This window comes from Hyperolius riggenbachi, chromosome 8, assembly GCF_040937935.1.
Source record: "Hyperolius riggenbachi isolate aHypRig1 chromosome 8, aHypRig1.pri, whole genome shotgun sequence".
In the NCBI taxonomy this organism is placed as follows: domain Eukaryota; kingdom Metazoa; phylum Chordata; class Amphibia; order Anura; family Hyperoliidae; genus Hyperolius; species Hyperolius riggenbachi.
In genome coordinates, this window is record NC_090653.1 from 183,959,862 (window position 1) to 183,976,171 (window position 16,310).

The following is a 16,310-nucleotide window of genomic DNA, read 5'->3' on the forward strand; positions in this document are numbered from 1 at the left end:
CACCACAAAACACATTATACTACTTCTCCTGAGTATGGCGATACCACATGTGTGACACTTTTTTGCAGCCTAGGTGCGCTAAGGGGCCCAACGTCCTATTCACAGGTCATTTTGAGGCATTTGTTTTCTAGACTACTCCTCACGGTTTAGGGCCCCTAAAATGCCAGGGCAGTATAGGAACCCCACAAGTGACCCCATTTTAGAAAGAAGACACCCCAAGGTATTCCGTTAGGGGTATGGTGAGTTCATATAAGATTTTATTTTTTGTCACAAGTTAGTGAAAAATGACACTTTGTGAAAAAAACAATAAAAATCCAATTTCCGCTAACTTTTGACAAAAAATAAAATCTTCTATGAACTCATCATACACCTAACAGAATACCTTGGGGTGTCTTCTTTCTAAAATGGGGTCACTTGTGGGGTTCCTATACTGCCCTGGCATTTTATGGCCCAAAACTGTGAGTAGTCAGGAAACCAAATTTCTCAAAATGATTGTTCAGGGGTATAAGCATCTGCAAATTTTGATGACGGTGGTCTATGAGGGGGCAAATTTTGTGGAACCGGTCATAAGCAGGGTGGCCTCTTAGATGACAGGATGTATTGGGCCTGATCTGATGGATAGGAGTGCTAGGGGGGTGACAGGAGGTGATTGATGGGTGTCTCAGGGGGCGGTTAGAGGGGAAAATAGATGCAATCAATGCACTGGGTAGGTGATCGGAAAGGGGTCTGAGGAGGATCTGAGGGTTTGGCCGAGTGATCAGGAGCCCACACGGGGCAAATTAGGGCCTGATCTGATGGGTAGGTGTGCTAGGGGGTGACAGGAGGTGATTGATGGGTGTCTCAAGGTGTGATTAGAGGGGGGAAATAGATGCAAGCAATGCACTGGCGAGGTGATCAGGGCTGGGCTCTGAGGGCGTTCTGAGGTGTGGGCGGGTGATTGGGTGCCCGCAAGGGGCAGATTAGGGTCTAATCTGATGGGTAACAGTGACAGGTGGTGATAGGGGGTGATTGATGGGTAATTAGTGGGTGTTTAGAGGAGAGAAGAGATGTAAACACTGCACTTGGGAGGTGATCTGATGTCGGACCTGCGGGGGATCTATTGGTGTGGGTGGGTGATCAGATTGCTCGCAAGGGGCAGGTTAGGGGCTGATTGATGGGTGGCAGTGACAGGGGGTGATTGATGGGTGGCAGTGACAGGGGGTGATTGATGGGTGATTGACAGGTGATCAGTGGGTTATTACAGGGAATAACAGATGTAAATATTGCACTGGCGAATTGATAAGGGGGGGTCTGAGGGCAATCTGAGCGTGTGGGCGGGTGATTGGGTGCCCGCAAGGGGCAGATTAGGGTCTAATCTGATGGGTAACAGTGACAGGTGGTGATAGGGGGTGATTGATGGGTGATTGTTGGGTAATTAGTGGGTGTTTAGAGGAGAGAAGAGATGTAAACACTGCACTTGGGAGGTGATCTGATGTCGGACCTGCGGGCGATCTATTGGTGTGGGTGGGTGATCAGATTGCCCGCAAGGGGCAGGTTAGGGGCTGATTGATGGGTGGCAGTGACAGGGGGTGATTGACGGGTGATTGACAGGTGATTGACAGGTGATTGACAGGTGATTGACAGGTGATCAGGGGGGATAGATGCATACAGTACACAGGGGAGGGGGCAGTGGGCAGGGGGGGATAAAAAAAAAATAGCGTTGACAGATAGTGACAGGGAGGGATTGATGGGTGATTAGGGGGGTGACTGGGTGCAAACAGTGGTCTGGGGGGTGGGCAGGTGGGGGTCTGAGGGGTGCTGTGGGCGATCAGGGGGCAGGGGGGGGGGAAATCAGTGTGCTTGGGTGCAGACTAGGGTGGCTGCAGCCTGCCCTGGTGGTCCCTCGGACACTGGGACCACCAGGGCAGGAGGCAGCCAGTATAATAGGCTTTGTATACATTACAAAGCCTATTATACAATGTTTCAGCGGCGATCCGGGTGCTAGTAACCCGCCGGCGCTTCCGTAAGGCCGGCGGGTTACAGCGAACGGTGGGCGGAGCCAGTCCCCGGCGGCTGATCGTGTCACGAATGACGCGATCGCCGCATAGCCACTCCCGCAGCCGCCCCCGCCGATGGGCCTATTGCGGTCGTTTGGGCCCGGACTTTGCCGCCGCCCATCGGCTGGGGGCGGTCGGGAAGTGGTTAAGCATGCTACTTTTTCTCTTGGATTCATCATAATGGTACATGCTAGGCTGGCTTCAGCATATAGTATGGTTGGTGGTATAGGGGTTAAGTCAGATACCTACTACACACTGAGAGTTCAATTCCCAGCCATGGTATCTAAGTTGGTTTTTGAAAGTCTACAAATCCTTAAAGAAAACCTGAACTGAAAATTAAAAGTCAAAATAAGCATATACAAGTCATACTTACCTTCCATGTAGTCTACTCCTCAATCTCTTTCTCCTCTCCCGCGTCCTGTATGTTCACTGTGATCAAGGGAATTTACCGTCCTCCATTTTGAAAATGGTCATTATCCATAACAGCTTTCTGGTCAGCACACAGTTAAACTGTAACATCGCCCACTTGCGCCATAGGGAAACATGGACATTACCTGGTACATCAGTTTTCCTCTCAGCTATAACTGACAGCAACTGATATTTTACTGACAGCAACTGATATATTTCAGATCTGACAAAATATTGTCAGAACTGGAAGGGATTATTGTCAGAAGAAAATGGTGAGCTTCTGAGAGAAACTGATGGCAAGGTAACTATGTAATGTTCATTTGAAGGTACCTCATGTGTTTATTTTAACCAGTTCACCCCCAAGGGTTTTTATCCTAACGGACCAGAGCAATTTTCAGTTGTCAGCGCTCCTCCCTTTTATTCCCTAATAACTTTATTACTACTTATCACAAGAAAATGATCTATACCTCGTTTTTTTCGCCACCAATTAGGCTTTCTGTGGATAGTACATTTTGCTAAGAATTTTTTTATTCTAAATGCATTTTAATGAGAAAAACAGAAAAAAAAAGAAAAAAAATCATTATTTCTCAGTGTTCAGCCATTATAGTTTTAAAATTAAACATTCTCCTGTGGATAAAACAAACACGTTGTATTTGCCCAGTGGTCCCGATAATTAAACCGTTTAGATTATGTCCCTACCACAATGTATGGCGACAGTATATTATTTTGAAATATAAGTGGTTATTTTTCTGTTTGTTCTGGCCATAATTACAAGCCCCTATGTAATAAATTAAAATTAATTTTCCCCCATAAAATATAGAATAAAAAAAGCTGAGTCCCTAAGGCAACTATTTTTTTTTTTTTTTAAGCTGATTTTTTTTTTTACAAGTGTTTTTTTGGGGGGGAGGGTTGGAAGTGTAATTTTATTAATGATGTGTATATACTTGAAAATGTATGTATTTTGTAAGTGTAATATACTTTTTGGCCACAAGATGGCGCTGGTGAACACTCATAGGACGTGTTCACTTTTTTTTTTTTTTTTTTTTTACACACTTTATTAAACTGTTACATTTCCTGTTTATGTGAATGGACGTAGCCGCTGTTCGCGGTCACGTCCATTCACTCCAGGCACTGCGATTGGGTAGAGGACTGTTCAGTCCTCTTCCCCAATCGCCCAGCACGGGATCCCGACGGTAATGGCGGCGGTAGCGGCGGACACACGGCGGTAGCAGCGGCGGGAATGCGCGACGTATTAAAACGTCATGTTGCTGTTAATAGCGGTAAGCATGACGTTTTAATACGTTAGGATGGCGGTAAATGGTTAAATATTTTTACTCAGTACAGGTTCTCTTTAAGCATGCTACTTTTTCTCTTGGATTGATCATAATGGTACATGCTAGGCTGGCTTCAGCATGTAGTGTGGTTGGTGGTATAGGGGTTAAGTCAGATACCTACTGCACACTGAGAGTTTAATTCCCAGCCCAGCCTGGGTTCAATTCGCAGCCATGGTATGTAAGCTGTTTTTTTTAAAGTCTACAAATCCTTAAGCATGCTACTTTTTCACTTGGATTGATCATAATGGTACATGCTAGGCTGGCTTCAGAATGGAGTGTAGTTGGTGGTATAGGGGTTACCTCAGATACCTACTGCACCTTGAGACCTGGGTTCAATTCCCAGCCATGGTGTAAGGAATATGGAGGAGGCAGCTGCGGGTAGTCTAGCGTCCTCCGCAGCTGCCTCCAGTCTGCTGCCCAGTAGGTCTGAGGGGGACATGAAGGAGGCAGCTGCGGGTAGCCTGGCATCCTCTGCAGCTGCCTCCATTCCGCTGACCAGGATGTCACCCGTGCCTCCAGTGTCTAGCACGCCGAGGACGGGTTTGTCAGCTGCCCATAGGGTTGTTGTGACACGTGCGCGCGCACCGTCACGAACTTTATTCGGCAAGGAGGCGGCTCAGCTGACCTGCGGTTGATTGATGTCACACCATGCGCCCGCCGCCGATGATTGGCTGGACGCAGGGGTGCGTGCTGCGAGGTCTCCTCTGGCTTTTAAACCCGGAGGATTCAGTCCTTCTTTGTCTGCTGTTGCAAATGCTACGTGTTAGCACTCAGACCCTTACATAGATCCGGTGTGCTTTGATCCGGGAGGAAGCCGGGGATTTCACACAGACTAGGATTATCAATATTATTGTTATATTGCTTGATTATTTGTGTATGACTCTGGCTCTCTTCTGACTTCCCTTCTGCTTTACGTCTCTGTACTTTAGCCCATCTGATCCTGTTGTCAACTCTGCCTAAAATACCTTTAACCTCTTGCCTGCCGACTTTGTACTGTATCTTCCTGTCTGTTGCCAAACCGATCTGTCTGAATACTCTACTCACCAGTGAGCCCTTGTCACTGGTGAGGTTCTTTACTAATAGTACCCACCAGCTCCTCTGGTGAGGACTACTGTATTGTGTATATCAACCAGCTCCTCTGGTAATAGGCTTCTGTACTATAGTGCTCACCAGCTCCTCTGGTGAGGGCTACTGTACTAATCACATCCTCCAGCTCCTCTGGTGAAAGTCGCCAAACAGATAGCACCCACCAGCTCCTCTGGTGAGGGCTTCTGTACTGATACACCCACCAGCTCCTCTTGTGAAAGTCTCTACAGGGAGTACAGAATTATTAGGCAAATGAGTATTTTGACCACATCATCCTCTTTATGCATGTTGTCTTACTCCAAGCTGTATAGGCTCGAAAGCCTACTACCAATTAAGCATATTAGGTGATGTGCATCTCTGTAATGAGAAGGGGTGTGGTCTAATAACATCAACACCCTATATCAGGTGTGCATAATTATTAGGCAACTTCCTTTCCTTTGGCAAAATGGGTCAAAAGAAGGACTTGACAGGCTCAGAAAAGTCAAAAATAGTGAGATATCTTGAAGAGGGATGCAGCACTCTTAAAATTGCAAAGCTTCTGAAGCGTGATCATCGAACAATCAAGCGTTTCATTCAAAATAGTCAACAGGGTCGCAAGAAGCGTGTGGAAAAACCAAGGTGCAAAATAACTGCCCATGAACTGAGAAAAGTCAAGCGTGCAGCTGCCAAGATGCCACCAGTTTGGCCATATTTCAGAGCTGCAACATCACTGGAGTGCCCAAAAGCACAAGGTGTGCATTACTCAGAGACATGGCCAAGGTAAGAAATGCTGAAAGACGACCACCACTGAACAAGACACACAAGCTGAAACGTCAAGACTGGGCCAAGAAATATCTCAAGACTCAAGATTTTTCTAAGGTTTTATGGACTGATGAAATGAGAGTGAGTATTGATGGGCCAGATGGATGGGCCCGTGGCTGGATTGGTAAAGGGCAGAGAGCTCCAGTCCGACTCAGACACCAGCAAGGTGGAGGTGGAGTACTGGTTTGGGCTTGTATCATCAAAGATGAGCTTGTAGGGCCTTTTCGGGTTGAGGATGGAGTCAAGCTCAACTCCTAGTCCTACTGCCAGTTTCTGGAAGACACCTTCTTCAAGCAGTGGTACAGGAAGAAGTCTGCATCCTTCAAGAAAAACATGATTTTCATGCAGGACAATGCTCCATCACACGCGTCTAAGTACTCCACAGCTGGCAAGAAAGGTAATAAAAGAAGAAAAACTAATGACATGGCCTCCTTGTTCACCAGATCTGAACCCAATTGAGAACCTGTGGTCCATCATAAAATGTGAGATTTACAAGGAGGGAAAACAGTACACCTCTCTGAACAGTGTCTGGGAGGCTGTGGTTGCTGCTGCACTCAATGTTGATGGTGAACAGATCAAAACACTGACAGAATCCATGGATGGCAGGCTTTTGAGTGTCCTTGCAAAGAAAGGTGGCTATATTGGTCACTGATTTGTTTTTGTTTGTTTTGTTTTTGAATGTCAGAAATGTATATTTGTGAATGTTGAGATGTTTTATTGGTTTCACTGGTAAAAATAAATAATTGAAATGGGTATATATTTGTTTTTTGTTAAGTTGCCTAATAATTATGCACAGTAATAGTCACCTGCACACACAGATATCCCCCTAAAATAGCTAAAACTAAAAACAAACTAAAAACTAGTGATGCTCGGATACCCCTTTTTAAAATTCGAGTTTGGTCGAATTCGAATAGTAAATTATTCGAGGTTAGTCGAATATTCGAGTCGAATAATGTTTACTATTCGATTCGACCTCCGACTTCGAGCTCACTATTCGAGTCGGTATTCGAGCTCATTATTCGAGCTGACTATTCGAATTGGCCTTAAATAGCTTCCAACACTTGTTTTGAGGGTGAATGATGCAAGAAACATCTTTTTTTCCAAGTAACAACAGCAAGTGATTATGTGGGGATGTTCCTTTAAAAAAAAAAAAAAGGTGGAAAGAGAAGTTGTGTCCAAAATTTTGTTCAGTACTGTATATACTTCTTCTTCTTCTTTATCTTCTATATCTTCTTCTTCTTCTTCTATATCTTCTTCTTCTATATCTTCTTCTTCTATATCTTCTTCTATATCTTCTTCTTCTTCTTCTTCTATATCGTCTTCTTCTTCTTCTTCTTCTTCTTCATCTTCTTCATCATCATCTTCTTCTTCATCTTCTTCTTCATCATCTTCTTCTTCTTCATCTTCTTCATCTTCTTCTTCTTCATCTTCTTCTTCTTCTTCATCATCTTCTTCTTCATCTTCTTCTTCTTCATCTTCTTCTTCTTCATCGTCTTCATCTTCTTCATCTTCTTCATCTTCTTCTTCATCTTCTTCTTCTTCATCTTCTTCATCTTCTTCTTCTTCTTCTTCATCTTCTTCATCTTCTTCATCTTCTTCATCTTCTTCTTCTTCATCTTCTTCATCTTCTTCTTCTTCATCTTCTTCATCTTCTTCATCTTCTTCATCTTCTTCATCTTCTTCTTCTTCTTCTCCTTCTTCTTCTTCTCCTTCTTTTTCTATATCGTCTTCTTCTTCTTCACTTATTTCTCTTTTATATATTTTTTTTTAAAGAAATGCAGCTATTTTTGAGCGTAATAAATAGCTGGTGGCGCATGCATGTTGGAAGCGCCATTGTATGTGCTCCCTGGCAGTGGAAACACACAGACAGCAGGAGGTAAATTCAGCAGCAGGAGGAGGAGGATGATTGTGTGGCAGCAGGCAGTCAATGAGGCAGGCAGCGAGACGAGACATAATAGGCTGTGGTACCTAGCGGTGGTACCAGGCCGTAAATACACAGCATGAGGTTCCAGACAGCGGTCGTGAAGCCCACATCATGTCCAATACACAACTGGGACAACACAGTTTTCAACCCGGACACCTCTAAAAAAAATATCACACAGTATTAATAAAAAGTATATATAATTTTTTGGTTTTTTTAAAGAAATGCAGCTATTTTTGAGCGTAACAAATAGCTGGTGGCGCACGCATGTTGGAAGCGCCATTGTATGTGCTCCCTGGCAGTGGAAACACACAGACAGCAGGAGGTAAATTCAGCAGCAGGAGGAGGAGGATGAGTGTGTGGCAGCAGGCAGTCAATGAGGCAGGCAGCGTGACATAATAGCCCTGGTACCTAGCGGTGATACCAGGGCTGTAAATAAACACAGCAGGAGGTCCCAGACAGCGGTCGTGCAGCCCAAATCGTGTCCAATACACAACTGGGACAACACAGTTTTCAACCCGGGCACCTCAGAAAAATTAAACCTTTTTATTTTATTTTTTTAGTTTATTTGTTTTGTTTTTACAACAAATTACACAGACAGATATAGCTATTGTTTGACGTAATAGCTGGTGGCAGAGTGGCAGCAGAAGGTAATTCTGTGTACCCTGGCAGTGGGAAACACAGACAGACAGCAGCAGCAGCAGGAGGAATGGAGGAGTAATGTGAGCAAATATTGTTTGACGTAATAGCTGGTGGCAGAGTGGCAGCAGAAGGAAATTCTGTGTACCCTGGCAGTGGGAAACACAGACAGACAGCAGCAGCAGCAGGAGGAATGGAGGAGTAATGTGAGCAACTATTGTTTGACGTAATAGCTGGTGGCAGAGTGGCAGCAGAAGGTAATTCTGTGTACCCTGGCAGTGGGAAACACAGACAGACAGCAGCAGCAGCAGGAGGAATGGAGGAGTAATGTGAGCAACTATTGTTTGACGTAATAGCTTGGTGGCAGAGTGGCAGCAGAAGGAAATTCTGTGTACCCTGGCTGTGGGAAACACAGACAGACAGCAGCAGCAGCAGGAGGAATGGAGGAGTAATGTGAGCAACTATTGTTTGACATAATAGCTTGGTGGCAGAGTGGCAGCAGAAGGAAATTCTGTGTACCCTGGCAGTGGGAAACACAGACAGACAGCAGCAGCAGCAGGAGGAATGGAGGAGTAATGTGAGCAACTATTGTTTGACGTAATAGCTGGTGGCAGAGTGGCAGCAGAAGGAAATTCTGTGTACCCTGGCAGTGGGAAACACAGACAGACAGCAGCAGCAGCAGGAGGAATGGAGGAGTAATGTGAGCAACTATTGTTTGACGTAATAGCTTGGTGGCAGAGTGGCAGCAGAAGGAAATTCTGTGTACCCTGGCAGTGGGAAACACAGACAGACAGCAGCAGCAGCAGGAGGAATGGAGGAGTAATGTGAGCAACTATTGTTTGACGTAATAGCTGGTGGCAGAGTGGCAGCAGAAGGAAATTCTGTGTACCCTGGCAGTGGGAAACACAGACAGACAGCAGCAGCAGCAGGAGGAATGGAGGAGTAGTGTGAGTGTGGCAGCAGGCCAGGCAGGCAGCGTGACATAATAGCCCTGGTACCTAGCGGTGATACCAGGGCTGTAAATAAACACAGCAGGAGGTCCCAGACAGCGGTCGTGCAGCCCACATCGTGTCCAATACACAACTGGGACAACACAGTTTTCAACCCAGGCACCTCAGAAAAATTAAACCTTTTTTTTTTTTTTTAAAGGTAAATACAGGCAGCAGGGGCAGCTATTGTTTGACGTAATAGCCGGTGGCAGAGTGGCAGCAGAAGGTAAATCTGTGTACCCTTGGCAGTGGGAAACACAGACAGACAGCAGAAGGGCAGTACACAGCAGCCCACTGTAGATGTAAAATGTGTGGCTGCAGGCGACGTAATAGTCAAAGTGAACCAGGCTGGCTTAGTAGTGAGCAGGAGCCAGGAGGTGGTAAAGGGTGGTAAGGCACATTAACGATGGTTCTTCCGGTAGCCAGTTCATGTCCCCCTCTCGCCGACAACAGGGGCCAGGAACTCGCCTTCCACCCACGCCTGGTTCATCTTGAGAAACGTCAGTCTGTCCACAGACTTGTGAGACAGCGGTGAGCGTTTCTCGGTGACCACGCCACCAGCTGCACTGAAGCAGCGCTCGGACAGCACGCTGGAAGGGGGACAGGACAGCACTTCCAGGGCGTACTGCGCCAGCTCGCTCCAGATCTCCAGGCGCTTGACCCAATACTCCATGGGATCAACAGGGGCATCGCTGTCAAGCCCGCTGTAGGACCCCATGTAGTCAGCCACCATTCGGGTCAGGCGCTGGCTGTGACCGGAGGAGGATGCTACTGCATGCACCTCCTCTCTAGTCACTGCTGCCGGAGCCTCTACAGTCCTGTAGAGCTTGTTGCTGAGAGACAGCAGGTCTGTGGGGCGCTTGCTGCTGGATGCAGGCACCTGCTGCTGCCTCTGTGCTGGCTGGACAGTGGGGGTGGAAGGCTGGGGGAAGGCTTCCTCCAAGCGCTCAACAAGGGCCTGCTGCAAGCTCCTTATTTGTTGCGCTGGGTCTCCTCCTGCAGGCGTCAGGAACTGGCTCAACTTCCCCTTGAGGCGTGGGTCCAACATCATGCTGATCCAGATGTCCTCCCTCTGCTTCATCTGGATCACCCTGGGGTCCTTGCGCAGGCACGCCAGCATGTGCGCTGCCATTGGGAAGAGACGGGCCACGTGTGCTGGCACATCGACGGCAGTGCTGTCCTCATCCTCCTCCTCTGCCGCCTCATCCTCTCTCCACCCCCGCACCAACTCAGCTGCGCTGTGCTGATCCCCCTCATCAGCAGCAAGGTCAGGGACCTCCACCAAGTCCTCCTCCTCCTCCCCCTCAGAGGTGGACTGTGCAGCTGCTTGCCGCTCCTGCTGGTCCAAGGCTGCTGCTCCCTGTTCCAGCAAAGCATCGAGGGCCCTGTTCAGCAGACAAACCAGGGGCACCCACTCGCAGACCATAGCATGGTCCCTGCTCACCATGTTAGTGGCCTGCAGAAAGGGAGCCAGCATTAAGCACACCTGCTGCATGTGCCTCCAGTCATCATCGAGGACGATGGACGGGATGTTGCTGGTCTTGTCCCTTCTCTGAGCGGCGGAAACAGTGGCCAGGGCAAGGTACTGGTTGACAGCGTGCTTCTGTTCAACCAGACGCTCCAACATCGCCAGGGTGGAGTTCCAGCGAGTTGGAACGTCAAGGATCAGCTCCAGCTCCTTTTGCACATCTTCCAGGCTCGCACAGGCTGCAGCCGTGTGCCGGAAGTGACGCACAACGTTCCTTGCCGTTTCCAGCAGTTCGCCCATCCCCTGGTAGGTGCGCAAGAACTTCTGCACCACCAGGTTCAGCACGTGGGCAAGACAGGGGATGTAGGTCAGGTTTCCCCTGTCTATTGCGGCAACCAGATTGGCCCCATTGTCGGCCACCACCTCTCCGACTCTGAGGCCTCTGGGGGTCAGCCAAATCCTCTCCTGCTCCTGGAGTTTGGCCAACACATGGGTTGCCGTCAGTTTGGTCTTCCCAAGGCTGACCAAGTGCAGCAGCGCTTGGCAGTGGCGGGCCTTCACGCTGTTGCTGAGGCGGGGGGTTTGGCCAGGTGTGCCGGAGGATGGCAGAGGATCGGAGGAACCTGCTGCAGTTCCCCTGACCCTGCGGGGTGGCACCACCCACTGTGTTGCTGCTGCTGCTGTGCCCGCTGCTGCTCTCCCATCCTCACCTCCTTCCACCAAGCTGACCCAGTGGACAGTGAAGGACAGGTAGCGGCCTGTCCCGAAGCGGCTGCTCCAGGAGTCCATGGTGACGTGGACCCTTTCACCAACCGCATGCTCCAGCCCTCGCTCCACATTGGCCATCACAAAGCGGTGCAGTGCAGGAATGGCCTTGCGGGCGAAGAAGTGTCTGCTGGGGAGCTGCCAGTCTGGGGCTGCACAAGCAAGCAGCGCACGCATGTCGCTCCCCTCCTGCACGAGCGTGTACGGCAGGAGTTGAGAGCACATGGCCCGTGCCAGCAAGCCGTTCAGCTGCCGCACGCGACGGCTGCTGGGAGGCAGAGCCCTAACCACCCCCTGGAAGGACTCGCTCAAAAGGCTCTGGCGTGGCCTTTTGCTTGCACGGGAATCAGCAGACACAGCAGAGGAGGCCACTGAGGACTGGCTGCCAGAACAGGCCTCAGTGTCGGCGGCAGGAGTTGCAGAGGGGGGAGGAGCAGTGCGTTTCCGCACTCCTGCTGGTGCTGCTGGAGGAGCAGGAGGGCGGGTGGCTGCTGTTGCTGCTGCTGCTGAAGGCTGTGCAGTGATGGGTGTGGTGCCACTGCCAGCACCAGATGCCTTCAGCCTCTGGAACTCCTCATGCTGGTGGAAATGTTTCGCAGCAAGGTGGTTGATGAGCGAGCTGGTGCTGAACTTTAAGGGGTCTGCACCTCTGCTCAACTTCCGCTGACAGTGGTTGCAAGTGGCGTACTTGCTGTACACTGTGGGCATGGTGAAAAATCGCCAGATTGGTGACAAAAACAACCCCCTACGGCCTGGAGCCGCTGCTGCCTGTCTCCCTGTGGTGGTTGGGGCCGGGGCTTGGGTGCAGCTGGTGGTGGTACTGGCAGATGCTGCTGCTGCTGCTGCTGCTGAGCCTGAGACACCAGCAGGCTGTGGGACCTGCCTACTGCTGCCAATGCTTGCAATGATGCGCCTCCTTGCAAGGCCCACAAGCGCATCCTCCTCCTCCTCCTCAGAGCTGCTGATGATGACCCCAGGTGCTGGTGGTGGCGGCACCCAGTCTTTGTCTGTCACCACGTCATCATCATCATCATCATCCTCCCCCTCCTGAAACATGTCCTGCTGGGATGATGACCCCCCAAACTCCTCTCCTGATGCATGGATGGGCTGCTTGACTGTCGCCACAGTCTTGCTGTCCAATCCCTCCTCCCCCAAAGTGCCCATCAGCATCTCCTCCTCAAAATCGCCAACAACAGCAGACAATACCCTGATGGTGCCTGGGGTCAAAAGACTGCTGAGTGACAGGTCGGCGACTGACGGTGAACTGGCCTCCTCCCCAGGCCCTGCTGGGCGGCTGCTGCGAACAGGGGTAGTGGTGGTGGTGAGGGTGGAGGCCTCGGATGCAGAGCTGATGGCGAGCTGCTCATCCTCCGTCATCAGTTGCACCACAGTGTCTGCATCCTTTTCCTCAATGGGACGTTTCCGACCCGGCTGGAGGAAAATCGGAGCAGGTGCTACACGCTGCTGCTGCTGCTGTGTCTCTGCAGCGTGAGTTGCAGATGCTCTTGCTGGGCGGCGCCCAAGGCGTCCACGGCCAGTGGCTATAGGAGGAATGTTAGCCACTGACGCTGCTGCTGCTGCTGCGGAACGGTGCATGATGGCGCGGCCGCGGCTTGCCACAATGCTGCTCCCTCTCCTCCTGATTCCCTTGCTGCCCTTCCCCTTGCCCAAACCGCGCTGGCTGCCACTTCCAGACATCTTAGATGTTTTGGGCGTAAACACAAAAGTTTTTAAAAAGGGCGGGTGAAAAGTGGGGTACTTTAATGGAGTGGGTTGGTGGGTGAGGTGACACTAATCACTAAGTGATTAGATCGCTAACTGATTAGTACAGTACAAATACAAAATACAATAATCGGTAATCAGTAAGTGTGAACAGTGAACAGTGAGTGTGTCCCCTAGTACACTAACTAGAAAATACAATAATCAGTAGTAATCACTCAGATTCAGTAGAAGGAAATAGAGTGTGTGTACACTACAGACAGTGAGTGCACGCACGCGCACACACGTGCAGGAGCTAGCCTATGAACAGTGACTGAGTGAGTGTCCCTAATACAGTAGTAACAGTCAGGAAGTACAACTAGAAATTACAATAATCAGTAGTAATCACAAGGAAATAGTGTGTGTACACTACAGACAGTGAGTGCACGCACGCGCACACACGCGCAGGAGCTAGCCTATGAACAGTGACTGAGTGAGTGTCCCTAGTACAGTAGTAACAGTCAGGAAGTACAACTAGAAATTACAATAATCAGTAGTAATCACAAGGAAATAAAGTGTGTGTACACTACAGACAGTGAGTGCACGCACGCGCACACACGCGCAGGAGCTAGCCTATGAACAGTGACTGAGTGAGTGTCCCTAGTACAGTAAGTAAGTAGTAACAGTCAGGAAGTACAACTAGAAATTACAATAATCAGTAGTAATCACAAGGAAATAGAGTGTGTGTACACTACAGACAGTGAGTGCACGCATGCGCACACACGCGCAGGAGCTAGCCTATGAACAGTGACTGAGTGAGTGTCCCTAGTACAGTAAGTAAGTAGTAACAGTCAGGCAGTACAACTAGAAATTACAATAATCAGTAGTAATCACAAGGAAATAGAGTGTGTGTACACTACAGACAGTGAGTGCACGCACGTGCACACACGCGCAGGGGCTAGCCTATGAACAGTGACTGAGTGAGTGTCCCTAGTACAGTAAGTAAGTAGTAACAGTCAGGAAGTACAACTAGAAATTACAATAATCAGTAGTAATCACAAGGAAATAGAGTGTGTGTACACTACAGACAGTGAGTGCACGCACGCGCACACACGCGCAGGAGCTAGCCTATGAACAGTGACTGAGTGTCCCTCCCTAGTACAGTAAGTAGTAACAGTAAGTACAACTAGAAATTACAATAATCAGTAATCAGAAGGAAATAGAGTGTGTGTACACTACAGTGCACGGCGCACGCACACACACACGGTCACACGCAGGAGCTATGAACAAACAGTGACAGTGAGTGTCCTAGTACAGTTATATAACTACAATACAAAATACAATCACTCAGTACTAGTAAAGGACAGCAGAAATACTGGTATAGATGAGAAATAAACTAACAGAGGACAGGAGAGAACAGCTGAGCTGCCCACACAGGCAGGCCCTGAGGCCTAAAGTTGTGTAAGCTTGCCTGCAGCAGCTGGCTCTCTAGTAACACACAAGCTACTAACCAAAATACAATGTCTATCTAACTAACAACAATATAGGTGTATATAGGAGGTGTATGTGAGCAAAAACGCTAGGTGAATGACCACAATAAAGCTCTTGCTAAGCCAAAGCACAAAGGAGCAGATCTCTCTCTGTACAAAGTCAGGCAAGGACGGAAAAACGGAACATGGCGGCCGCTATTTATAGGGTAGGGGCTGACCAGGGTCCCCCTCTGTGATTGGCTGCCGTCAGAGGGCCTGGGAGCCCTCTGATTGGCTCTGAGGACATCAATCTGGGCTATGACGCTATTCGAGCTCGGTATTCGAGCTCGAATAGCGCTGTTAGCTCGAATAGCTCCAATAGTGAATGGGCTATTCGAGTTCACTCGAATAGCCCATTCGAGTAGCTGCAGCTATTCGGAGCTTGAATACCGAGCTCGAATAGCTGGAAAAGAGCTTGAATATTCGAGCTACTCGAATATTCGAGCTCTGTTGAGCACCACTGCTAAAAACTACTTTCAAAAATATTCAGCTTTGATATTAATGAGTTTTTTGGGTTCATTGAGAACATGGTTGTTCAATAATAAAATTATTCCTCAAAAATACAACTTGCCTAATAATTCTGCACTCCCTGTATACTGATATACTCACCAGCTCCTCTGGTGAGGCTATTGCTAGCTATCAGTTCTACTGTTGCACCAAGCATTATTCATTATACATCTCCTGTACGTGGCTACACCTGTTACACCTTCTGTATTTGTTGTCACAGCAACTTCTGATATACCAGCATTATAGGTGATTCTGCAGATCACCTTATAATCAGGTATATATCTGCATTATAGGTGATACTGCAGATCCCCTAATAATTAGAGATGTCTCGAACGGTTTGCCAGCGAATGGTTCCAGGGGAACTTCAGTGGTTCGTGTTCGCCTACCAAATGCGAACTTTCCCGGAAGTTCGATTCGCCCCATAATACTCTATGGAGCAAAACTTTGACCCTCTACATCACAGTCAGCAGATACATTATCGCCAATCAGACTGCACTCACTCATGGAGGCCTCCCCCCCCCCCCTTATACAAGGCAAGGTCCTTTAACCATTTGACTCACTCATCTGCCTATACTAATTAGTTAAGGGACAGCTGCTACACACTCTGCTAGGGAGATTTTAATTAGCCTCTTGTGGGCTCCACCCTCCTACCTATTCCCTCCCCCCTTCTACCAGAGGGAGGAGGATCTCATCTGCCAGGGAATTCCAGTATTTCAAAAACCAGCTTACATACCGTGACTGGGATTTGAACCCAGGTCTCAGTGTATGGTAGGTAACTAACATATCCATTATACCACCAACACTACTAGCTGAAAGTAGCTGAAAGTAGCTGAAAGTAGCTGAAAGTAGCTGAAAGTAGCTTAGCATGTACCATTTATGCTCAATGCAAGAGAAAAATTAGACAAGACAAATAACATTTATATCACACTTTTCTCCTGGCAGACTCAAAGCACCAGAGGTGCAACCACTAGGGCACACTCTATAGGCAGTAGCAGTGTTAGGAAGACTTGCCTAAGGTCTCTTACTGAATAGGTGCTGGCTTACTGAACAGACAGAGACAAGATTTGAACTCTGGTCTCCTGTGTCAGAGGCAGAGCCCTTAACCATTACACCATTCAGCCACTGCTTA

The 16,310-nt window shown here is 48.5% G+C and overlaps 1 protein-coding gene across 4 annotated transcripts in view; it reads left to right on the forward strand.

Annotated features, from left to right (window-relative positions):
• Positions 1-16,310, forward strand: part of NOX1 (NADPH oxidase 1) — a 2,086,008-nt gene that overhangs the window by 943,015 nt on the left and 1,126,683 nt on the right. The gene's annotated exons all lie outside the window — the stretch shown is intronic.